Source organism: Bombina bombina, chromosome 2 (assembly GCF_027579735.1).
Source record: "Bombina bombina isolate aBomBom1 chromosome 2, aBomBom1.pri, whole genome shotgun sequence".
In the NCBI taxonomy this organism is placed as follows: domain Eukaryota; kingdom Metazoa; phylum Chordata; class Amphibia; order Anura; family Bombinatoridae; genus Bombina; species Bombina bombina.
Window position 1 is genome coordinate 1,265,726,306 of NC_069500.1, and position 27,595 is coordinate 1,265,753,900.

Here is a 27,595-nt window from a genome sequence, read left to right on the forward strand (position 1 = left end):
TATAACTGTATAAGCCTTATTAGCTCCATCTGAAGGAGCAAACAACATATGCTTGTGGAATATAAATCATAACATTTACACATGTCACGTTGACCAATGTTAGATAGCATATACTGTATAAATTTCAGACACGTATCCCCAAGTATTCTTAAACGGCATAATATCCTCAATAAAAGGACACATACATTTATCAACAATGTACACCTGCATATTAATTGACATCATGTGAAATAAAAATGAATAAAGCTGTTAATGTTTTGAAAATAAACAGCTATTAAAACAATTTTGAAATATATTTTCTAATTTTGATTAGAAAAATATATGCATATTTATGAGATGGAAATCACACTTAAGAAAGTGCTTCATAAAAAAAAATTAGATATTAAATATCTGGAAATAATTTAAAAAGAAAAATACTTATTAATGCTTGCGGCGGGATTTGGCCTTTGGAGGAGAGGTACTTGGGATGGAAGTGTGGCGTCTTGGGCGACGCACACCAGCTGACTGGGAGGCTAAAACATGCGATTCAGGGTCCTGCAGGGAGATAACGGAGGATGCGAGTGAGGAGGGAGTTTGCGGCCTATCTGCAACCCTCTCCACTGCCTCTGCCAGGCGGACGAGTGCGGCATTATGTATGTCCATCTGGCTCTGTAGCCTCCTGAAATCCTGCTGCTGCTGGAGCCTAGTAAGTCTAAGCTCCCTGTGAATGAGCCTCAGTAGAGCATCCTGCTGGGACTGTGCAGGGATATTGGATTCCATGGGGGGCACTTGTGGCTGTATAGGTGTCTCCGGCACATATTCCTGGCTCTGTGTGAGGTTGTCGTCACTCAGTCTTGGGGACTGTGTGGGTGGCTCAATATCCAATTGAGGACAGACATTGGTGGGGGGGGGTGGTGATTGTTGTTGTGGTGGTAGTGGTGGCGGCATTTGTTGTGCCATGGGAGGGTGCTGAATCTGTTGTTGAGGTGGCATATAGTACATATGCTGCGGTGGAGGATGCATCTGCTGATGCTGTGGTGATGAAGGATGCATCTGCTGATGCTGTGGTGATGAAGGAGGCATCTGCCGATGCTGTGGTGGTGGAGGATGCATCTGATAATGCTGTGGTGGAGGATGCATCTGATAATGCTGTGGTGGAGGATGCATCTGATAATGCTGTGGTGAAGGAGGCTGCATCTGATGATATGTCCTCCCAGATGAATATGGGGATGGGCCAGGAACATTTTCAACCTCATAGGCCAGTGGCTGTTGCTCATCTCCTTCAAGTATGCTGAGGTAGGAGTATCCAGCTTCAATAACATCCCCCTCCTCCTCCTCACTGAATTCCGGAACATCACTGGCCTCCGGTCTTGTTGAGGACTCATACTCATGTTCCAATTCTGAAAAATAAATTGTAATTATAAATTAATCTGATGAAACATCTAACATTTGAAAATCAATTTTATAGATATAGATATAGTTTTTATATATATATATATATATATATATATATATATATATATATATATATATATATATATATATATTATTTCTGTATGAACTTAAACATATTTAACCAGAGGTGTATATTTAAAGATTGTGCCTCTAAGCGACTCTTTGTATTACACATAGTCCATATATATGATATAGATAGAAAGAATTTAAATCTATACCCTTGCTTGTTTGAGCAGATAGCCACTCCAGAAATCAGGATGAATATATCCACTACAACTATGTTAAGATGCCATTAAAGGGGCAATGAAGTACAAATTAAACTTTCATGATTCAGACAGAGCATGCAAATTTAGTCAACATTTTATATTTTACTCCTATTATCATATTTTCCTCCTTCTCTTGGTATCTTTATTTGATAAGCAAGAATGTAAAGCTTAAGAGCCAGACAATTTTTGTTTCAGAACCTGGGTTGCTGTTGCTTATTGGGTGGCTAAATGTAGGCACCAATCACGAGCGCTAGCCAGGGTTCTGAACCAAAAATGCAAAGTCTCCATAGCTTACATTCCTACTTTTTCAAATAAAGATACCAAGAGAACAAAGAAATATTTATAATAGTAGTACATTAGAGAGTTGCTTAAAATTGCTGCTCTATCTGAATCATGAAATAAAAAAATTGGGTTTACTATCACTTTAAGTTACTGTGCAAATTAGACTTTGAACCATGTAAAACATTACTTGTACTAATCCTACCTAGGTATGTTTTCCACTGATGCTTGAACACAATTGATTACTAAACATATATAATATATGAACATTCTATATTCAGTATTACACATGTGTATGATTACATTTATATTTTAAAAAACAAAGCCGATATATTTTTCTGATGTTAACATATATTTGTTAGAAATAAAACATTTATTACATATGATATTTAATATTCACCTTCATGGACCTCTTCAGCTGGCACTGATGTGTCCATTGTCCCCTTACATCCTAGGACAGATTCATCTGAGATGACATTGGCCATCATCTCCTCCCATGACCTTAGGTGTTTTCTCTTGCTAGGACCACCACCTGTCCCACGTGCATATTTGGCCTGCTGTGCCAGCTTAGCTTTGGTTTCCCTCCTGCAGTCATGATAGCGGTGTTTAATGCTGGCAGTAGAACGATTACGTCCTAAGCAGCTGACTGCCACTCGAATCTCCTCCCACAGCTTATTCCGGACAGCCGGCCTCAGGTTAGGGTTCTCCAGCTGAGCTGCCCTCTCCAAGTATGCCTCAACAAGAGCCTCCTTCTCCTCCTCAGAGTACCTCTCCTCTCTAAGCCTGCCCTTCACACCTGAAGGGCCAGCAGACACAGACTCTCCCTCCTGTGACTGGGGACCAGCCCTCTCTACCTCCTCTGTCCCTGCAGGCTGTGACAGGCTACCACCAGCCCCACCCCCAGTTGCCACAGTCTGCCCCACTTTCCCTTTTCTTTTTGTGCCTAGCTGAGGCTGACTCCTCCTCACTCCTCCCACCTCCATTCCTCTTCCACCCTCTCTCCTTCCCTCCTCTGCCAGGGTTTGAGGAAGGACAAATCCTCCACCCAAACCTCGGCCCCTATTCCTGCCCATACTACTCCCTACTTCCCCCCTCCCCCTCCCTCTATCCACCCTCACCACTGCCCTCCCCCTAGCCACCCCCTTCCCAACTCCACTAGGCCTATCCATCCCTTTCTCCTTCCTCCCTAACTCTAACCTAACACTAAAGTCCCTAGCTTACCTAACTACACTAATTCACCTAACTAAACCCTAAATTAAATAGCCCCAAAACTAACTACCTAACCTATCTAGACCCTAACTATCTCTATTCTATATCCCTCAAAAAAAAAAAATTGTGGGGGTGAAAATAAACAAAGGGATGTAAATGAAAAAGGAAAAACTAAGGAGGATTAGAACAAAATTATAGAAAAATAATAAGGGATGCAAATGAAGAAAGGGGTGAGCTATATAGTCAAATGAACCAAAAAATATGGGATCTAAAAAAAAAAAAATAGGATGGGAAAAATGTATATATAAAAAAACAAGTTATATAGTGAGGAAGGGAAGGGTAGTCAAAGGGGGGATGGGAAGTGGAATAAGGGGATTAATGAAAGGAGTAATAAAGGAAGATGGGGATATGGGGGTTAATGAAAAAAAAAAAATGTGAATGTGTTTGTATCAAATAAAAGTGTGTATGTGTGTGTGTGTGTATTTGTGTGTATAAACTAATGTGTGTTAATTAACTAATGTATGGATGTGTGTGTGTGTTCCTAATATTATATGAGGCCTACAATAAGAATATATGAAAATCAAATATCAAACTCTCCACTAACTCTCAAACAACTCTCAAAAACCCAAAACTCCTACCAACGCAACTAGCTCCCGTGTCTTTCTCTCTAGAGGCGATCACAGGTAAAGAGCGCAGGCGCAAACCGTTATTCTTATAGACAGAGGTCGGGTTACCATGGCAATGCACTTGTTATGGCGCACTTTTCGACAAATCCGACATCGGTTGGCAACGCAAACTTACGTACGGCCGAAAAGAGCGACTGCGCGCAACACGCTAATCTTTTCAATGGAAACCTGGTACTAAAATGGAGCCGTAAATTACTTTTAGCTGTCGTCCGCTTCGGTAGCTTACGGCTCCATTTTTAACGACTCAATGGAAGCGAGGCCATAGTAGGTAATATATTGTACTCAGGAACTGGGTAATAATAAACATTCAGTAAATATAGATATGAACAATGACACAAACAGCTTCAGAACAGACAATAAAACCCCACTGAGATAATGGTTGGCTATATATATATATATATATATATATATATATATATATATATATATATATATATATATATATACATATATATATATATATATATATATATATATATATATATATATATATATATATATATATATATATATATAAATAAATATATATATATATATATAAATATATATATATATATATATATATATATATATATATATATATATATATATATACACAAGAGATTATGTCTCTTTTAAGTAGAAACATATTGGCATTTGTTCTGTAAGGTATTGCTATGACTGTCTACCAAAGGGAAATAGTGTGCTTTTATGAAGCATTAGGTACTATCTGGACTGATTGTTATTTATCACCTCTAAAGTTAGTTTACATGGCACAATGGGAGGTTGCTATTGTGCAGAGTAGAAAAAATATACATAATGAGCTGCAGAGGGATTGATCGTGTGCAGGAGTATGTTTCAACATATGTGAATAGAACATGTACTGCTTCCTATGGTGGGCTATTTTTCATGAGCGATGGTGTACACGTATCATAAGAGCTAAACATTTAGCAAACATTATTGACTTTTTGCAAACCTAAATAAAGCTGGTGATTGCTTAAACAGGATATCACTGCATATTATGCATCTAGGTGTTCACACCTAATACAAATGTTAGGAAGTAGATAGGCACTTTCAAGCTATATAATACCTAGTAAGGGGATCGTGATTTAGTTGTTTTGCTATAGCCCATATAGGTAGGGAAGGGCTTTGGTGACATCTAATGTTAACTGTTGTTGTTTAAGCTTAGGGGAGCAGTCAATGAAACTCATGGCTATCATGAAATCGTATAATAATACAGCAAGTAATGCGACCTATACAGTAATAAGTAGTCTGAGCTAGTGGACACCTAGCAAGGCATACATTTCTCTGGATGTAATCTTATAAACTTATAATGTTAAGTGTCTGTCCTCAGAGCTTGGTATTAGGGAGCAGATAAAAAAAACAATCATATCAAACCTCAGTATAACGGGTATAAAGAGTCCTCTATTAGTGTCCAAAGTAAATGCGGCATGTATTCAGTTCAGTTAGGTTTATTGATACTTAGAATGCCGCATCGGCTTGCAGAAGCTACTCGGGTGTGGGAGCAAAAGGAGGAATATTGCCTAATGTGAGGGGATTCTGAATTATCAATAATTTGACAGTATATAATATTTAGGTCACTTGAAAACTTAGTGTTAAAACATATACCAACATATTTCACTGATGGTGAAGCAATATTAGGGTATTCTAGAGACCATTATATAGTGAATTAGTCTCCTTCATCTATTGTGTCTAATTAGGTAAAACCTGCGAGTAAATATAAATTTGAGCGTAGAAGGTAGTTTCACTTAAAGTATTCTCTCATTTGACCTGATAGGATACAGTGAAGAGATAATTATTAGTTGCTACACTAAAAGAGACCAAACCTATAGTTCTATGACCCATTATCATTTAGGAGCTCAAGTAATTTTAGTGAATAGGACTTTTAGTTGGAATTGCTGTATGCGTTCTACTATGTCAGATTGCTTACCAAAATAATCTAAATGCTGCCAAAGGGCTAAGAACATTATGCTGATGCATAAGCATTTAAATGTAAAGATAGAGAGCACATGTAAAACACCATAAAACTCTAAGCAAAGTATTAGTTAACAATTAAACTAAGACTTTGGTTTCAAACAGGATCATTATCATTAACACCAAATATATTAATACAGATGATGGTTAACTCTAGTAAATCAACATAATATTGAAATTTGGAGGAAAAGTACTCCGATATATTGTGAGTTAAAGTCTCCCACTAACTATAATGTGTCTCCCTGCTTTATCCAATTCCGACTGTCTTATGAGTGTATGAGTACATATTTCTAAGCCATTGCTGGTGCAGCCATAATAGCAGTACACTTGTTGGGACTGTTCGATCTGCAGTCATCTCGCTCCCTGCATCAGCTGGGGATACAAGATGAAAAAACAGGGTGTCAGTGTGAGACTTCGGATCATTATGAGAATTTCTGGTGATAAGAACAGGACTCTTCATTTGCATCCTTTCTTGCTCCGACCTAGGCATTGCCGATGAGTTTGCTAAGTTATTCCTGGAGAGGGTTTCCATTTTGATGAATAGGGTCTCGGCTTCCCGCTTCAGAGGAACAGCCGCATCCCCTCCCGCAGGACCACATGGTTGATAGGATTGCCCACCGACATTAGCAAGTAACGGCTATGTTTCCTGGATGTCGGGTTGTTCTATTTGCACTATTAAAAGCTTGCTGGTCTTTATTAAAGTTAGGTCCTCTGGTTCAGCATTGTCTGGCATCCCTTGGTCCTTGATAGCATTTCTCAGGGTGTAAATAAGGCTGTCAAATCTGGTTTGAAGCTTAAGTGCAAGCTCTTTCAGGCAGGTATTTATGTATGAAGCATCTTCTTCCTCGTTAGTAGTCATTTCAAATTGTTGCAGCATATCTTAACTTGCTTAACCTGGGAATCCCGGGGGGGGGGGTGTTGGTAGTCGTCAGTGTAGGCCACCACCTCGACCTCCAACAGTCCGATTCAGAGTGTCTTTTAAGGAAAATTGAGAGGATGATCAAAGTTAATAGCTCAGAAATACTTCTAGTATGAGTCTCCAGTTAGTAGTATTATGGATGTCTAATATCTAAGTGGATAACTGGCGGATTATCAGTCAGAATTCTGGAGCTCTTGATTTCTGCGACCTGTCATGGCCGTTGCTCGGACACGCCCCCGGCTGTGAGTATTTTTGCTAAAAAGAAAAATTTAAGAACAAGGGGTCATGATCTCAAACCTGAAGGGTAGTGGGTTCAGGAGTAATTTGAGGAAGCCCTTCTTTACAGAAAGGGTGATTGATTCATGGAATAAACTGCCATAAGAGGTGGTAATGACAAAAACTGGGGTGGACTTTTATGAATGCCTGGGATAAGCATAAGACTATCCTATGAACTAGATACGTTTATACTTTCAGGAAATATCAGGCATATTTGCTGCGCCTATGGTTCCTTTCTGCCTTCAAAATCTATGTTTCTATGTTTTTCATTATAGGAGTATAATAATGTCTGTTTGTGAGTGACCAGTATAACGTTAGGTTAAACAGCACTAAAGTGGCTTTTTAAGGGGAATGTTTTTCTAATAAAATGTGGTAATCTGCTGCTCAGTTGATGATATATACTATCATCTATCTATCTATCTATCTATCTATCTATCTATCTATCTATTTATCTATCTATCTAACGTATCTATCTATCTATCGCTATCTATCTATCTATCTATCTATCTATCTATCTATCTATCTATCTATCATCTTTCTATCTATATATCTAACCATCTCTCTGTCTTTCTTTCTTTGTATCTTGCTTCATTCTTAGATTTAAAAAGCCCTAATTTGTTGTTTTTGTAGGATAAGTGGCAAACAGTGAGTTTTTTCCTGTTAGGGCCTATAGTTAAATACTGAAATTTAAAGACAAAAACAAGGACAAAGGCGCCACATGTGTAGATCAATAAAGACCAAACAAATCCAAATATGGACAAACACAGGGTTTTTTTAAATACTGAAATTGTAGGTTCTATGCAGATACATAGGAAAATATATACAAAACAAGTGCATTAAAAAAGCACCCTATTGTTTAAATTATGTGATAAATGCAAGTTAGAAACTTACTTTTGTGTCTTTTACAAGAGTAAAGAAAAACATACTTGAGAAATCATTACATTTAAATGAGATCTTATCTTCTAGTGTTGGATAGTGGAGATAGGCCTATAAAACCAACAAGCATAATTTTGTTGTTTTGCTTTTATTTGTATAAATATGTTAGCTGTCAAGACACAGTTTGACTTTAGCTTTCAATAGAATAATCATATGCAGCTGTAACCCAAAACCCTATATCAAATGGAATTAGGTCTTAGTCAAAAACACTGACACAAGAAGCTGCAGGCTTTACTGGTAGGTTCAAAGATCTGACAACCTCAAGTTCACTGCCTGTGGCTATAACTTCCTTATTTGCAATGTTATATTGAGAGTGTCCTCAGAGCATGACTGTTATAATTCTGTGTTAACGCTATTGTTAATAGCTGTAAAGAAATTTTGGAATGCCACTGATATACCTCTAGTTGCACATTGCTCACATCAATTATTTTTCCTTTTTTATGTTGTGTAATGCAGAATAGCACCTGTAAAGTTTAAGATATGATTGTTATTTGTTTTCAGAAAAACACCTCATAATCAAAGATTTCCCTATTATAATTTATATGAAAAGCTTTTAAATCACAGAGTGACATAAAAGATATAGAGCTAAATTATGAGTCAAGCAGTATTTTGCTCTCCCGCTCTCGCACGCCGAACTTGAAATATTGCAACTGCATTAACGTATTCCCTCAGAGATTGAAATGGAGTGTGAACCCAATCTCATTTTCTCAAGTGCGCTTTCTCGACATAAAATATTAATATTTTACATTCCAATGTTCTTCACATAGCAGACTATGTACTATTTATTAGAGCACCGGCGATGAAATTTATAACCAGTACATCAAGATTGTCTGGATTAGCTCACTATCATATGCTGACATAATACCAATCCCACATATTATTTCCTATATGGAACTGAAATAACTATCGGTAACAGCAGTAGATAAATCTCCACAATATATGATATAAGGGCACTATAATACGGACTCATATATGTCAGAAGACAGACAAAATGTGATGAAGGATGCGAGGTAGTTCATGACATAACGGATGTTATGCTCGACATGCTGTATATTTAAGTGTCCGTGTGGAGCAAAATTTCACCTAGATTACGAGTTTTGAGCGCTATAGAGAAATTAACGAATGCAACAAAAGTTACATTATTTAATTTCCTATAGCGCTGCTCTTACAAGTTTGCAAACATACGCATTTTGTGTGCGATATGGTTGCGTTGAGCTCCATACCGCACACAATCAGAGCGCTGCTGAGACGTGCTCGTATACGATTTCCCCATAGACATCAATGGGGAGAGCTGGCAAAAAAAATACTAGCAGCCCTATTGATGTCTATGGGGAAAAAAAATACAGTTTAAACCCCTTAACATAAACCCTACGTCTAAACACCCCTAATCTGCTGCCCCTGACATTGCCGACACATGCCTACAGTTATTAACCCCTAATCTGCTGCTCCCGATATCGCCGCCACTATGCTATATTTATTAACCCCTAAACCGCCAGCCCCCCCACATCGCAACAAGCTAAATTAAACTATATTAACCCCTAAACCTAACTCTAAACCTAACCCTAACCCTAAAGAGCTAAATGCCCTTTTAAGGGCAATGCCCATACAAATGCCCTTTTCAGGGCAATGGGTAGCTTAGGTTATTTTTAGATATTTTTTTTTATTTGGGGGTTGGTTGGTTGGGTGGTGGGTTTTACTGTTGGGGGGTGTTAGTATTTTTTTTACAGGTAAAAGAGCTGATATCTTTGAGGCAAAGCCCCACAAAAGGCCCTTTTAAGAGCCATTGGTAGTTTATTGTAGGCTAGGGTTTTTATTTTATTTTGCGTGGGCTTTTTTTTATTTTGATAGGGCTATTAGATTAGGTGTAATTCTTTTTTATTTTTGATAATTTGTTAGTTTTCGTAATTTAGGCCTAGATTTAGATTTGGGCGGTAGCCGTCAAAACCAGTGTTAGAGGCTCCTAACGCTGTTTTTTACCGCCTTCTAGTATTTGGAGCCTGTCATTAAAGGGTCTAACGCTCACTTTGCATCTTCAACTTTTCCATACCGCAAATCCCTTTACATCAATTGTGTATCCTATCTTTTCAATGGGATCTTTCTAATGCCAGTATTTAGAGTCGTGGCTGAAGTGAGCGTTAGAAATCTAACGACAAAACTCCAGCCGCAGAAAAAAAACAGTAGTTAAGAGCTTTCTGGGCTAACGTCGGTTCATAAAGCTCTTAACTACTGTGCTCTAAAGTATACTAACACCCATAAACTACCTATGTACCCCTAAACCGAGGTCCCCCCACATCGCCGCCACTCTATTATAATTTTTAACCCATAATCTGCCGATCGCACACCGCTGCCACCTACATTATCCCTATGAACACCTAATCTGCTGCCCCTAACACCGCCGACCCCTATATTATATTTATTAACCCCTAATCTGCCGCCCCCGCTATCGCTGACCCCTGCATATTATTATTAACCCCTAATCTGCCGCTCCGTACACCGCTGCCACCTACATTATAGCTATGTACCCCTAATCTGCTGCGCCTAACACCGCCGACCCCTATATTATATTTATTAACCCCTAATTTGCCCCCCTCAACGTCGCCTCCACCTGCCTACACTTATTAACCCCTAATCTGCCGAGCGGACCGCACCGCTAATATAATAAAGTTATTAACCCCTAATCCCCCTCACTCCCGCCTCAATAACCCTATAATAAATAGTATTAACCCCTAATCTGCCCTCCCTAACATCGCTGACACCTAACTTCAAGTATTAACCCCTAATCTGCCGATCGGAGCTCACCGCTACTCTAATAAATTTTTTAACCCCTAAAGCTAATTCTAACCCTAACCCTAACACCCCCCTAAGTTAAATATAATTTTATTCTAACGAAATAAATTAACTCTTATTAAATAAATTATTCCTATTTAAATCTAAATACTTACCTGTAAAATAAACCCTAATATAGCTACAATATAAATTATAATTATATTGTAGCTATTTTAGGATTAATATTTATTTTACAGGCAACATTGTATTTATTTTAACCAGGTACAATAGCTATTAAATAGTTAATAACTATATAATAGCTACCTAGTTAAAATAATTACAAAATTACCTGTAAAATAAATCCTAACCTAAGTTACAATTAAACCTAACACTACACTATCAATAAATTAATTAAATAAACTACCTACAATTTTCTACAATTAAACCTAACACTACACTATCAATAAATAAATTAAATACAATTCCTACAAATAAATACAATTTAATAAACTAACTAAAGTACAAAAAATAAAAAAGAACTAAGTTACAAAAAATAAAAAAATATTTACAAACATTAGAAAAAAATTACAACAATTTTAAACTTATTACAACTACTCTAAGCCCCCTAATAAAATAACAAAGACCCCCAAAATAAAAAAAATGCCCTACCCTATTCTAAATTACAAAAGTTCAAAGCTCTTTTACCTTACCAGCCCTTAAAAGGGCCCTTTGCGGGGCATGCCCCAAAGAATTCAAATCTTTTGCCTGTAAAAAAAAACATACAATACCCCCCCTCCAATATTACAACCCACCACCCACATACCCCTAATTTAACCCAAACCCCCCTTAAATAAACCTAACACTAAGCCCCTGAAGATCTTCCTACCTTGTCTTCACCATGCCATGTATCACCGATCGTTCCAGGCTCCGAAATCTTCATCCAAGCCCAAGCGGGGGCTAGACATCCATCATCCGGCTGAAGTCTTCCATCAAGCGACGGCTGAAGAAGTCCAGAAGAGGCTCCAAAGTCTTCATCCTATCCGGGAAGAAGAGTAGATCCAGACCGGCAACCATCTTCTTCCAAGCGGCATCTTCTATCTTCATCCGATGAGGACCGCTCCATCTTGAAGACCTCCACCGTGGACCCATCTTCTTCTTCCGACGACTTCCCGATGAATGATGGTTCCTTTAAGGGACGTCATCCAAGATGGCGTCCCTCGAATTCCGATTGGCTGATAGGATTCTATCAGCCAATCGGAATTAAGGTAGGAAAATTCTGATTGGCTGATGGAATCAGCCAATCAGAATCAAGTTCAATCCGATTGGCTGATTCAATCAGCCAATCAGATTGAGCTTGCATTCTATTGGCTGTTCCGATCAGCCAATAGAATGCGAGCTCAATCTGATTGGCTGATCGGATCAGCCAATCGGATTGAACTTGATTCTGATTGGCTGATTCCATCAGCCAATCAGAATTTTCCTACCTTAATTCCGATTGGCTGATAGAATCCTATCAGCCAATCGGAATTCGAGGGACGCCATCTTGGATGACGTCCCTTAAAGGAACCGTCATTCGTCAGGAAGTCGTCGGAAGAAGAAGATGGGTCCGCGGTGGAGGTCTTCAAGATGGAGCGGTCCTCATCGGATGAAGATAAAGATGCCGCTTGGAAGAAGATGGTTGCCGGTCCGGATCTACTTTTCTTCCCGGATAGGATGAAGACTTTGGAGCCTCTTCTGGACTTCTTCAGCCATCGCTTGATAGAAGACTTCAGCCGGATGATGGATGTCTAGCCCCCGCTTGGGCTTGGATGAAGATTTCGGAGCCTGGAACGATTTGTGATACCTGGCATGGTGAAGACAAGGTAGGAAGATCTTCAGGGGCTTAGTGTTAGGTTTATTTAAGGGGGGTTTGGGTTAGATTAGGGGTATGTGGGTTGTAATGTTGGGGGGGTATTGTATGGTTTTTTTTACAGGCAAAAGAGCTGAATTCTTTGGGGCATGCCGTGCAAAGGGCCCTTTTAAGGGCTGGTAAGGTAAAAGAGCTTTGAACTTTTGTAATTTAGAATAGGGTAGGGCATTTTTTTTATTTTGGGGGTCTTTGTTATTTTATTAGGGGGCTTAGAGTAGGTGTAATTAGTTTAAAATTGTTGTAATTTTTTTCTAATGTTTGTAAATATTTTTTTTATTTTTTGTAACTTAGTTCTTTTTTATTTTATTAAATTGTATTTATTTGTAGGAATTGTATTTAATTTATTTATTGATAGTGTAGTGTTAGGTTTAATTGTAGATAATTGTAGGTAGTTTATTTAATTAATTTATTGATAGTGTAGTGTTAGGTTTAATTGTAACTTAGGTTAGGATTTATTTTACAGGTAATTTTGTAATTATTTTAACTAGGTAGCTATTAAATAGTTATTAACTGGGGGGCGTGTCCGGGCGGCGGCCATCTCTGGTCGCAATATTTGAGGCTGCCGAGGAGATCCTATTAATCCGCCGATTAATTAGAGGAATCTACAGCATACCTACATAAAACTTTTGTGTGAAGATTGTTTATGTTCCACTGCATCTATCGATCCTAGGATCACTGTGTTTGTGACCCTCCAGCCCAGATCTGGACCGTTGTAACTTCAGGCGGCGGCTTACCACGAAGAGACCAACACCCCCCCCGGTAATACGGGTTAAGCAACCACTATTTGGTTGCACTATCCACTCTTGGATCCTACAAAGCACAGCAAGAAAGACGGCACCTACTATGCCGCTCCTACAAGCTGATCTCTACACTCTCCTAGAGGACCATTTCCAAAAGCTTCACCGGCTGGTAGAAAATTGTTTCCAGGCATGTGGGGCTACAAATAACGATCAGGCTCCCAGACTAGATGAACCCGCGACTGACCTGGTGGCAACCCAGGGTAGAGAGTTGCCCCTTGAGGGTCTTGTGACGGAGCCCTTCTCAGGCGCGGATGACACAGACTTTGCCCTGCAACCGGATCGACCACACCTCAGTGGGCCCATATCTAGAAAGAATTTTGTGCTGAGAGACTATGCAGGTTCAGATAATCTAGACGGCGGCCACGATCCACAACTAGTTCGCTATGAACTGAGACCAGCCGCAGAATCACCAGTATTATTCCTATCGGCAGTTTGTCTGTCATGCGAATGGCTACCCGACCCTCCTAATCATGCGGAGAGCCATGAGAGGGGGAATTCCTCTTTACTGACCGAACAAAACATAACCGCTACACAGCCTTCCTCACATGTGTCGGACGAGGTGGAGAACATTACTATGGTCAGCCTAACAACTACGGTCCGCATCTTACAGCATGTACCTTCTACTATACGCAAGAGACCTTTCTGCAGGGGGCCAGATCCAGCATATCTCACACAGCGCACCTCACGTACTGGTGTGGGTTAAGGGACCTCTCTTGTTTGCATGGGAGGGCACTTGGGGGTGTCTGCTGCTGGAGCACTGTCATGAACGGCTCCTAAATTTTACAGTACCTCCCTTGTGCAACGGCCGACTGAGCCCCTGCTTTGTGACTCATTTTGCTATTTGTCTCCCCATAACGGGTGGTTATTTTATGCACCTTTGAGGTAGTTTTAACTATGTGGTGTTGCAGGACATATACTAAGTTAACAACCTGTTCTGGGGCTGCCTCCTCATGATGTTTAGCTTCACTTATTTTCATTGCAATTATGATTCTACTAGAGGGATACCTTAAGCTCCCTATACATGATGCTTTCAACTTTCTGTATTTCATGGCTGCATTTCTTAAGTTCATTTTTCATTTGATGTCCCACAGTTTAATTGTAACTTAGGTTAGGATTTATTTTACAGGTAATTTTGTAATTATTTTAACTAGGTAGCTATTAAATAGTTATTAACTGGGGGGCGTGTCCGGGCGGCGGCCATCTCTGGTCGCAATATTTGAGGCTGCCGAGGAGATCCTATTAATCCGCCGATTAATTAGAGGAATCTACAGCATACCTACATAAAACTTTTGTGTGAAGATTGTTTATGTTCCACTGCATTTATCGATCCTAGGATCACTGTGTTTGTGACCCTCCAGCCCAGATCTGGACCGTTGTAACTTCAGGCGGCGGCCTACCACGAAGAGACCAACACCCCCCCCGGTAATACGGGTTAAGCAACCACTATTTGGTTGCACTATCCACTCTTGGATCCTACAAAGCACAGCAAGAAAGACGGCACCTACTATGCCGCTCCTACAAGCTGATCTCTACACTCTCCTAGAGGACCATTTCCAAAAGCTTCACCGGCTGGTAGAAAATTGTTTCCAGGCATGTGGGGCTACAAATAACGATCAGGCTCCCAGACTAGATGAACCCGCGACTGACCTGGTGGCAACCCAGGGTAGAGAGTTGCCCCTTGAGGGTCTTGTGACGGAGCCCTTCTCAGGCGCGGATGACACAGACTTTGCCCTGCAACCGGATCGACCACACCTCAGTGGGCCCATATCTAGAAAGAATTTTGTGCTGAGAGACTATGCAGGTTCAGATAATCTAGACGGCGGCCACGATCCACAACTAGTTCGCTATGAACTGAGACCAGCCGCAGAATCACCAGTATTATTCCTATCGGCAGTTTGTCTGTCATGCGAATGGCTACCCGACCCTCCTAATCATGCGGAGAGCCATGAGAGGGGGAATTCCTCTTTACTGACCGAACAAAACATAACCGCTACACAGCCTTCCTCACATGTGTCGGACGAGGTGGAGAACATTACTATGGTCAGCCTAACAACTACGGTCCGCATCTTACAGCATGTACCTTCTACTATACGCAAGAGACCTTTCTGCAGGGGGCCAGATCCAGCATATCTCACACAGCGCACCTCACGTACTGGTGTGGGTTAAGGGACCTCTCTTGTTTGCATGGGAGGGCACTTGGGGGTGTCTGCTGCTGGAGCACTGTCATGAACGGCTCCTAAATTTTACAGTACCTCCCTTGTGCAACGGCCGACTGAGCCCCTGCTTTGTGACTCATTTTGCTATTTGTCTCCCCATAACGGGTGGTTATATTATGCACCTTTGAGGTAGTTTTAACTATGTGGTGTTGCAGGACATATACTAAGTTAACAACCTGTTCTGGGGCTGCCTCCTCATGATGTTTAGCTTCACTTATTTTCATTGCAATTATGATTCTACTAGAGGGATACCTTAAGCTCCCTATACATGATGCTTTCAACTTTCTGTATTTCATGGCTGCATTTCTTAAGTTCATTTTTCATTTGATGTCCCACAGTTTGGGTTACACAGTTCTTAGAACCTAGTTAAAAGTCACTAATAATACCCTAGAGTCTTTTATATCCTGATATTGGTTTCAGATGCAGCTTGTGCCTTGACCAAGCAATTATTCTCCCCAATTTCTTGTTTAGAGCTCTCATTTATTAATTTATAGTTCTCGAAACATTTCTAACTTTAAGTTCATGTTCCACTTGTTAAAAGGTCTTAGTTGGGATCCAAGAGAGGCTTTGTTTGTAATTTTGTTTTTCCCCCTACAGCTCCCCACTCTGACTTAAATTCTTCTTTAAGGATCCCAAGAGAGGTTCCCTAGTTACCACTGTGGGATTTCATTTTAATTGTCTATAAGGTAAGGGGACATATCTTAGTTAAAACTCTGAGGTTAACTTTACATAGTCTATTTGGGTGATTTTTGGACATTACTTCTTTGATTTATAGCATGTATATCTTGGAAATGTATTATTATTTGCCTGTACCATTTATTTTCAACCTCAATAAAAATATCTAAAAAAAAAAAAAAATAAAAAAAAAATAAAAAATAAATAGTTATTAACTATTTAATAGCTATTGTATCTGGTTAAAATGAATACAAAGTTGCCTGTAAAATAAATATTAATCCTAAAATAGCTACAATATAATTATAATTTATATTGTAGCAATATTAGGGTTTATTTTACAGGTAACTATTTAGATTTAAATAGGAATAATTTATTTAATAAGAGTTAATTTATTTAGTTAGATAAAAATTATATTTAACTTAGGGGGGTGTTAGTGTTAGGGTTAGACTTAGCTTTAGGGGTTAAAAAATTTATTAGAGTAACGGTGAGCTCCGATCGGCAGATTAGGGGTTAATACTTGAAGTTAGGTGTCAGCGATGTTAGCGAGGGCAGATTAGGGGTTAATACTATTTATTATAGGGTTATTGAGGCGGGAGTGAGGCGGATTAGGGGTTAATAACTTTATTTTATTAGCGGTGCGGTCCGCTCGGCAGATTAGGGGTTAATTATTGTAGGTAGCTGGCGGCGACGTTGTGGGGGGCAGATTAGGTGTTAATAAATATAATATAGGGGTCGGCGGTGTTAGGGGCAGCAGATTAGGGGTACATAACTATAATGTATGTTGCGGCAGTGTAGGGAGCGGCAGATTAGGTTTTAATAATAATATGCAGGTGTCAGCGATAGCGGGGGCGGCAGATTAGGGATTAATAAGTGTAAGGTTAGGGGTGTTTAGACTCGGGGTACATGTTAGAGTGTTAGGTGTAGACGTAGGAAGTGTTTCCCCATAGAAAACAATGGGGCTGCGTTAGGAGCTGAACGCTGCTTTTTTGCAGGTGTTAGGTTTTTTTTCAGCTCAAATGGCCCCATTGTTTTCTATGGGGGGATCGTGCACGAGCACGTTTTTGAAGCTGGCCGCGTCCGTAAGCACCGCTGGAATTTAGAGTTGCAGTGGCGTTAAATTATGCTCTACACTCCCTTTTTGGAGCCTAACACACTGAAAACCCAGCCATTCTGTGAACTCTAAATACCAGCGGTATTTAAAAAGTGCGGGGGGAAAAAAGCATGCGTAGCTAACGCACCCCTTTGGCCGCCAAACTCTAAATCTAGCCGTTAGTGTTTTGTTTTTTTGTAATTTAGTTTGTTTTAACACTTGAAAGTGATGCAGCACAGCTGTAAAAAGCTGACTAGAAAATATCACCTGAACATCTCTATGTAAAAAAGAAAGATATTTTACCTCAAAAATTCCTCAGTAGCCACATCCCATCGTAAAGGATTTCTAAGCAGCAAATTAGTATGTCTGTCCTGGGACAACGGAAGCAGCGAGCTTACGTGCACACTCAACTTATTTTCCTGTTCATCTTAAGGAATTTTACAATGAAATCTCATGAGAGTTAAGTGAAATCTCATGAGATCACAGTAAAAGAGTTCATGACTAGGGATGGGCGAATGTGTAAATTTTCGAATTTCGAATGTAGAACGAATGTTATTACCGAAATTCGAATTCTAAATCCGAATGTCGATAAGAACGAATACTCTTAAAATTTCGAAAATTGAATGTTATTTACAGTTTTCGAATGTAACTTTCAAATTCGAATGTTTATAATTATATTGAATGTCCACATTCGAAATTTCGAATTTAACATTCTATTTAACAAATACGATTCAGAAGTTCAATAGTTCATGTGGTAGGGCGGGAATCTAGTAAATTGATACATAACAGATACAAATATATCATTTTGAATGTTTCCATATAGAATATTGCATAATTCGAATATTACATTTAAAGAAAGCATTAGAAATACTATTACAAACATATAAATTCGAATAATTCGAATTCGAATATAAATTCAGATTTTTCGAATTCGAATATTGCATAATTCGAATATTACATTTAAAGAAAAAGCATTAGAAATACTATTACAATCTAAATTCAAATTTTTCGAATTCGAATATTGCATAATTCGAATATTATATTTAAAGAAAAAGCATTAGAAATACTATTACAATCTAAATTCAAATTTTTCGAATTTGAATATTGCATAATTCGAATATTACTTTTAAAGAAAAAGCATTAGAAATACTATTACAATCTAAATTCGAATTTTTCGAAAAGAATATTTTCAAATGTAATCGTAAAATTCGAAACCGAACATTCGAAAATTGAATGTTAGAATGTTATGTAAACATTCGAAATTCGATTCGAACAAACGAATGTGTTAAAATTCGTGCCGTTTTTCAAATGTTGCAAAGCATTCGCCCATCCCTATTCATGACCTCAGCACTGTTGATGCTGATTGGCTGTTGTTCATTTCTTCATTTTTCATTTTTTTTTACCTTCAGCTGGTCTGCAGCTGTGTATAACTTTTTACACAGAACTTACTCTGCTGAGCTGAGGAAATTGTGATGTAAAATATCTTCCTTTTTTACATAGAGATGCTTAGGTGATATTTTCCTGTCAGCTTTTTACAGTCATACTGCATCAGTTTCAAGTGATTTAGCATATGAGTATTATGTCCCTTTAATAGTTTATTTTAGTATATTTTGTTGTAGGAGGCTTGTGGTTCAGGGATTAATAGGTTTATTATAGCGGTGGTGGGGGTGGATGGCAGATTAGGGGTTAATAATATTTAAATAGTGTTTTTGATGTGGGAGGGCGGCGGTTTAGGGGTTAATAACTTTAGCATAGTGGTGACAATGTCGGAGAGCAGCGGAATAGGGGATAATATATTTTTTTAATAGCGGCGATGTTGGGAGTGGCAGATAAGGGGTTAATAAATTTATTATAGTGTTTGTGAAGCGGGAGGGCCTCGGTTTAGGGATTAATAGGTAGTTTATGGGTGTTTAGTGTACTTTGTAGCAATTTAATTATGAGTTTTATATTGTGCTATGGGAATCCCATGAAAAAACATGATTTTTACGTGTGCAGGACTGATGTTGCGTTACAGGCTAAAAGGTGTGCGGTACACCTATACCGGCAACACTTGTAATAGCTGCGGTGCTGTTTTAATGCTGAAAAGCCATATTTTCTGCGTTACAAGCCACAACACAAACCTTGTAATCTAGCTGTTTGTTAAGAACTTACTGATGACACAAAATGTATACTGATCTCTCAATATTTCTGTGACTGCATTCAAACAATTTTCACATAGGCTAAAAAGAGCAGTTGTTAAATTGTACCCCCCTCCTCCATAACTGTGGGGGTTGTAACATTTTGCTTACTTATGCCTAAACTACTTATTGCCGAATAAAGCACACTAAACTAGTTATTGCCGAATAAAGCACACTAAACTAGTTATTGCCGAATAAAGCACACTAAACTAGTTATTGCCAAATAAAGCACACTAAACTAGTTATTACCAAATAAAGCACACTAAACTAGTTATTGCCGAATAAAGAATACTAAACTAGTTATTGCAGAATAAAGCATACTAAACTACTTATTGCCGAATAAAGCACACTAAACTAGTTATTGCCGAATAAAGCACACTAAACTAGTTATTGCAGAATAAAGCACACTAAACTAGTTATTGCAGAATAAAGCATACTAAACTAGTTATTGCAGAATAAAGCATACTAAACTACTTATTGCCGAATAAAGCACACTAAACTAGTTATTGCAGAATAAAGCATACTAAACTACTTATTGCAGAATAAAGCATACTAAACTAGTTATTCTACAAGCCACAACACAAACCTTGTAATCTAGCTGTTTGTTAAGAACTTACTGATGACACAAAATGTATACTGATCTCTCAATATTTCCGTGACTGCATTCAAACAATTTTCACATAGGCTAAAAAGAGCAGTTGTTAAATTGTACCCCCCTCCTCCATAACTGTGGGGGTTGTAACATTTTGCTTACTTATGCCTAAACTACTTATTGCCGAATAAAGCACACTAAACTAGTTATTGCCGAATAAAGCACACTAAACTAGTTATTGCCAAATAAAGCACACTAAACTAGTTATTGCCGAATAAAGAATACTAAACTAGTTATTGCAGAATAAAGCATACTAAACTACTTATTGCCGAATAAAGCACACTAAACTAGTTATTGCAGAATAAAGCATACTAAACTACTTATTGCAGAATAAAGCATACTAAACTAGTTATTGCAGAATAAAGCATACTAAACTACTTATTGCAGAATAAAGCATACTAAACTAGTTATTGCAGAATAAAGCATACTAAACTACTTATTGCCGAATAAAGCACACTAAACTAGTTATTGCAGAATAAAGCATACTAAACTACTTATTGCAGAATAAAGCATACTAAACTAGTTATTGCAGAATAAAGCATACTAAACTACTTATTGCAGAATAAAGCATACTAAACTACTTATTGCCGAATAAAGCACACTAAACTAGTTATTGCCGAATAAAGCACACTAAACTAGTTATTGCAGAATAAAGCATACTAAACTACTTATTGCCGAATAAAGCACACTAAACTACTTATTGCCGAATAAAGCACACTAAACTAGTTATTGCAGAATAAAGCATACTAAACTAGTATTGCAGAATAAAGCATACTAAACTACTTATTGCAGAATAAAGCACACTAAACTAGTTATTGCCGAATAAAGCACACTAAACTAGTTATTGCAGAATAAAGCATACTAAACTACTTATTGCAGAATAAAGCACACTAAACTAGTTATTGCCGAATAAAGCACACTAAACTAGTTATTGCAGAATAAAGCATACTAAACTAGTTATTGCAGAATAAAGCACACTAAACTAGTTATTGCAGAATAAAGCATACTAAACTACTTATTGCCGAATAAAGCACACTAAACTACTTATTGCTGAATAAAGCATACTAAACTAGTTATTGCAGAATAAAGCACACTAAACTAGTTATTGCAGAATAAAGCACACTAAACTACTTATTGCCGAATAAAGCATACTAAACTAGTTATTGCAGAATAAAGCACACTAAACTAGTTATTGCAGAATAAAGCATACTAAACTACTTATTGCAGAATAAAGCACACTAAACTAGTTATTGCCGAATAAAGCACACTAAACTAGTTATTGCAGAATAAAGCACACTAAACTACTTATTGCCGAATAAAGCACACTAAACTAGTTATTGCAGAATAAAGCACACTAAACTAGTTATTGCCGAATAAAGCACACTAAACTAGTTATTGCAGAATAAAGCATACTAAACTAGTTAGCGACTGCTATTCTATTCTAAAAGAATTTGTGATATCATTAAAGGCTAGTTATATTAACCTATTGCAGACCACTACATCTATTGAGCATATACAATAAATAATGTCAAAAAGTAGCATAATAATGCTTACACTAGACACTCTGGGGCATATTTATCAAGCTCCATATGGAGCTTGAAGCCCTGTGTTTCTAGCGAGCCTTCAGGCTCACCAGAAACCCAAGCTATGAAGCAGCGGTCTAAAGACCGCTGCTCCATAACCTGTCCGTCAGCTCTGAGGTGGCGGACAGACATCGCCGAAAATCAACTCGATCCAATACGATTGGGTTGATTGACACCCCTTGCTGGCGGCCGATTGGCCACGAATTTGCAGAGGGCGGCTTTGCACCAGCAATGATAAATGCTGACAGCGTATGCTGTCGGCATTTATCGATGTGCGGCGGACATGATCCGCAATATCGGATCTTGTCCGCTCGCACATTCATAAATAGGCCCCTCTGTGTGAATAGATATCCGCAATTAATGTATCATGCCATTCGCCTTATAGTACCTATTGGGCTTAATATCAATCATCCTAAACACTTAAGTATAAATTCTACTAAAAACACAGCGCTTACGGAATGGGCTATAATGTATCATACCCCACATATCCAACTCTGTGTTTTAGTCATATCACATATTTAATTAGAATAGTACAATGTCCCCAGTTATGGTACTAAGTAGATCATAGTACTACTTGCATTGTAGTATAGTTGTTACATTGATAAGGTAACTTATGTACCCACATTGTTACTAACCTCGCATTTGTAATATACATCTACAAGTAAACCCAATAGTTGTTGTACTCGTTCATACCATGTGGAATGACTGAGTTTAAATTAAAGACCCATTTGGTTTCCATTTTTTTATTTTTTATTATTTTTTATTGAGGCAGTCAAAACAATCACAGTTACATATTGAAGGGCAATATCACAAGTGCAACAATACAAGGGACATTAGTTACTTAATTCAATACCCTGATCAATAGATAATCCCATCTCACCTTTTTGGGATCGAACATCGCCCCTCATCATTGCGCCTCATTTTATTACTTTATCTGCACAGTGTCCTCAGTAGTACAGAGATCCAACCAAGGGATCTGAAGACTAGGGTATAGTTGAGGGCACATCACTGATACAGTAGTTTTATATATACAATTATAAAAAAGAAACACAAAAAGACAATCTGCAGACTAAACTAAACCTGTATAGACATTGACAGACCTAAATCAAAAATGTTGATCATTATACAATATGAGATAGTGAGATATATGAAATGTAAGTAATATAAAAATACCAAGTTTCGTTAGAAAAACCAATAAACAAATTTGTGTTTAACTATCTTCAGGCTAAAGGTTAACCAAACTGGAGAACAATAAGTGACAGGTTAGATGTATAGAAGAGTGTGCATGTAGAAACAGCAATATTATTCTTGTTAGGCCCCATAGAGCTGTTAAGACTCTTTGGACAGGGGAGACTACGTAACTCTGCCAAAAAAAAAAGAGAATGGAGGGGAAACGCAGGAACTAGGTTACTAAGACATTGCTAAACTGGGACTGAATCTACAGGTATTCGTAATCTCTAAAATAATTTAGGTAGGCGTAGTGGAGCTGTTATGCTGGGAGCCTCTTCAACTAGTTAAATTAAATGCATATTGTAAGTATATTTCATAGATATCCTTTTCCCATATCAGTAGTATAATAATAATAGCCAGCACTATACACAGATAAGAGATCTAAAGAACGCCTGCAATATTTTGTTAAAGTCTGGTACGCAATCTCACCAGAGTCACTCTTCAACTTTATATAAGGCCACTTGGTGCTAGTTCTATAGAGTTATGCAGAAAGTGAGATCTCCCCATGTCTAATAGTGCAGTACTGAAAATATAAATACTATGAATACACAAATATTCAGAGAGTAGATGCAATCTATGATTTCAACTGTATAGAACTCAAGAGAACATAGACTGGCTATAGTACACATTACCTGCCTAAGGGACGTATTCACATCAGCATTATACATGTAAGACCTCTGAACACACTTCAAAATAAAGAAACAAACATAGCAACGTGATAACAGTGGAATCTCTCCTGTGTACAATATCGGAAGCCTGCTACCACAGACCATTAGGGAAGGAGGAGATCATTACAACTGTAAGTTAGTTCCTTTGCCGTGGGTCAATATTTGTTCCGCATAGAGAGTCAAAGTTGAAATCAAATGCGGGAGACTGAACGGTCCAGGTTAACAGGTGTCCTGGCTCCCAGAACAAAGACCCCCAGCTAGCCCACTCCCGCCCGTCTGATCTTGCAGTCTAAGTAGCTATCGGAGCAGTACATTTTCCCTGCAATTTCAGTTAGGGCAAGGGTGCACAGGAGGGAGTCCGCTATCTTCTCCACTACCAGCTCGCCAAGGGTACAAGGGCTACAGACCTGTTTGAGGGCCAGATCCGTGCTGATTTGCAGTGGCTCCGTCGGTATTAAACCGGCATGTATCGTGGCGCTGGTAAGTTCCCTCGTGGCAGCTCGGTAGGAATATTCTGATTGGCTGATGGAATCAGCCAATCAGAATCAAGTTCAATCCGATTGGCTGATCCAATCAGCCAATCAGATTGAGCTTGCATTCTATTGGCTGATCGAAACAGCCAATAGAATGCAAGCTCAATCTGATTGGCTGATTGGATCAGCCAATCGGATTGAACTTGATTCTGATTGGCTGATTCCATCAGCCAATCAGAATATTCCTACCTTAATTCCGATTGGCTGATAGAATCCTATCAGCCAATCGGAATTCGAGGGACGCCATCTTGGATGACGTCCCTTAAAGGAACCGTCATTCTTCAGTTGGACGTCGCCGGAAGAAGATGGGTCCGCGGTGGAGGTCTTCAGGATGGAGCCGCTCGTCATCGGATGAAGATAGAAGATGCCGCTTGGATGAAGATGGTTGCCGGTCCGGATCGCCTCTTCTTCCCGGATAGGATGAAGACTTTGGAGCCTCTTCTGGACCTCTTCAGCCACCGGATGATGGATCGCCAGCCCCCGCTTGGGTTGGATGAAGATTTTGGAGCCAGGACGGATCGGTGATACCTGTTGAGGTGAAGACAAGGTAGGATGATCTTCAGGGGCTTAGTGTTAGGTTTATTTAAGGGGGGTTTGGGTTAGATTAGGGGTATGTGGGTGGTGGGTTGTAATGTTGGGGGGCTTGGGTATTGTATGTTTTTTTTTACAGGCAAAAGAGCTGAACTTCTTGGGGCATGCCCCGCAAAGGGCCCTGTTCAGGGCTGGTAAGGTAAAAGAGCTTTGAACTTTAGTAATTTAGAATAGGGTAGGGCATTTTTTATTTTGGGGGTCTTTGATATTTTATTAGGGGGCTTAGAATAGGTGTAATTAGTTTAAAATTGTTGTAATATTTTTCTTATGTTTGTAAATATTTTTTTATTTTTTGTAACTTAGTTTTTTTTTATTTTTTTGTACTTTAGTTAGTTTATTTCATTGTAGTTATTTGTAGATATTGTATTTAATTAATGTATTGATAGTGTAGTGTTAGGTTTAATTGTAGGTAATTATAGGTATTTTATTTAATTAATTTAATGATAGTATAGTGTTAGGTTTAATTGTAACTTAGGTTAGGATTTATTTTACAGGTAATTTTGTAATTATTTTAACTAGGTAGCTATTAAATAGTTCTTAACTATTTAATAGCTATTGTACCTGGTTAAAATAATTACAAAGTTGCCTGTAAAATAAATATTAATCCTAAAATAGCTACAATGTAATTATAATTTATATTGTAGCTATATTAGGGTTTATTTTACAGGTAAGTATTTAGCTTTAAATAGGAATAATTTTTTTAATAAGAGTTAATTTATTTCGTTAGATGTAAATTATATTTAATTTAGGGGGTGTTAGTGTTAGGGTTAGACTTAGCTTTAGGGGTTAATACATTTATTAGAATAGCGGTGAGCTCCGGTCGGCAGATTAGGGGTTAATAATTGAAGTTAGGTGTCGGCGATGTTAGGGAGGGCAGATTAGGGGTTAATACTATTTATTATAGGGTTAGTGAGGCGGATTAGGGGTTAATAACTTTATTATAGTAGCGCTCAGGTCCGCTCAGCAGATTAGGGGTTAATAAGTGTAGGCAGGTGGAGGCGACGTTGTGGGGGGCAGATTAGGGGTTAATAAATATAATATAGGGGTCGGCGATGTTAGGGCAGCAGATTAGGGGTACATAGGGATAATGTAAGTAGCGGCGGTTTACGGAGCGGCAGATTAGGGGTTAATAATAATATGCAGGGGTCAGCGATAGCGGGGGCGGCAGATTAGGGGTTAATAAGTGTAAGGTTAGGGGTGTTTAGTTTCGGGGTACATGTTAGAGTGTTAGGTGCAGACGTAGGAAGTGTTTCCGCATAGCAAACAATGGGACTGCGTTAGGAGCTGAACGCGGCTTTTTTGCAGGTGTTAGTTTTTTTTTCAGCTCAAACAGCCCCATTGTTTCCTATGGGGGAATCATGCACGAGCACGTTTTTGAGGCTGGCCGCTTGCGTAAGCAACTCTGGTATCGAGAGTTGAAGCTGCATTAAAAATGCTCTACGCTCCTTTTTTGGAGCCTAACGCAGCCTTTATGTGGACTCTCAATACCAGAGTTATTTTTATGGTGCGGCCAGAAAAAAGCCGGCGTTAGGTTTTCGTGTCGTTACCGACAAAACTCTAAATCTAGACGTTGGTGTTGTTTTTTTATTTAAATTTTTTAAATTTCTGTTTTTAATAAATATTTGCAAACTTTTATTTCTGGAGTGGATCTCATTTCCTACCATCTGCCTATCACCACTGCAAAGGACACAGCTATTGAGAAGCACTAAGCCTGCATTTCTTCTCACTGCACCAATACCAAAAGGATCATTTGTTTGGGTGAGCTGCCACACCTGCCTGAATATGCAGCCTGTATCTACCAGCACATTGGTGTGCTTTGGGAGTATGTGAGTACCCACTTTCTACTACTAAGCACACACCTATGTTTTATCTTTAATGGTCTGCACATATAGTGCTCTCTGTCTGCTTTATCACACTTGTTGCAGCACCACAGCATTGGAAGTATCCCTGAACGGGTCAGCTGTCACACCTATTTAAATCTACAGCCTGTCCCTACCAGCACATAAGTGTGCTCTTGGAGTATGTGAGTACTTATTTGGCTATTCTGTTGCATTTTCATATGTCATCACCAAGATAATACTACACATGAGGCACCCCTCTGTTGTTTTCTATTTTTTCTTAGTTCTTACCTGGATCATCTGGTGAAGAGGAGGCAGCCACCATCAGCTATCAGTCTATTATAAAAAAAGACATTCTCTTTTCCATTGATTTCAAAAGAGACTTATACAAAGATAACCATTTATTGATATATCTCTCATTCAACAAGATATTATTGGTCTGTTTAAATTGGTCTATTCTAATTGTTAATTGCCTTTGGGGGGTATTACTGACCACCATCGTATTGTATACTATTTTGTGCGCCCCCTCCACTGTGATTTTATCATGTATTAGATCCCCCTGAAGATCTCCCTACCTTGAGTCGTCTTCACCCAACCGGGCCGAAGTCTTCATCCGATGGGGCAGAAGAGGACATCCAGACCGGCAGAAGTCTTCATCCTATCCGGGCAGAAGAGGACATCCAGACCGGCAGACATCTTCATCCAAGCGGCATCTTCTATCTTCATCCATCCGACGAGGAGCGGCTCCATCTTCAAGACCTCCGGCGCGGAACATCCTTCCTGCACGACGACTAGATGACGAATGAAGGTTCCTTTAAAGTAAAAGTGAAGTTAGATCTTCTGCTTTGCAGATTTACATAATTACTTACAAAACAATAACACTTTCAT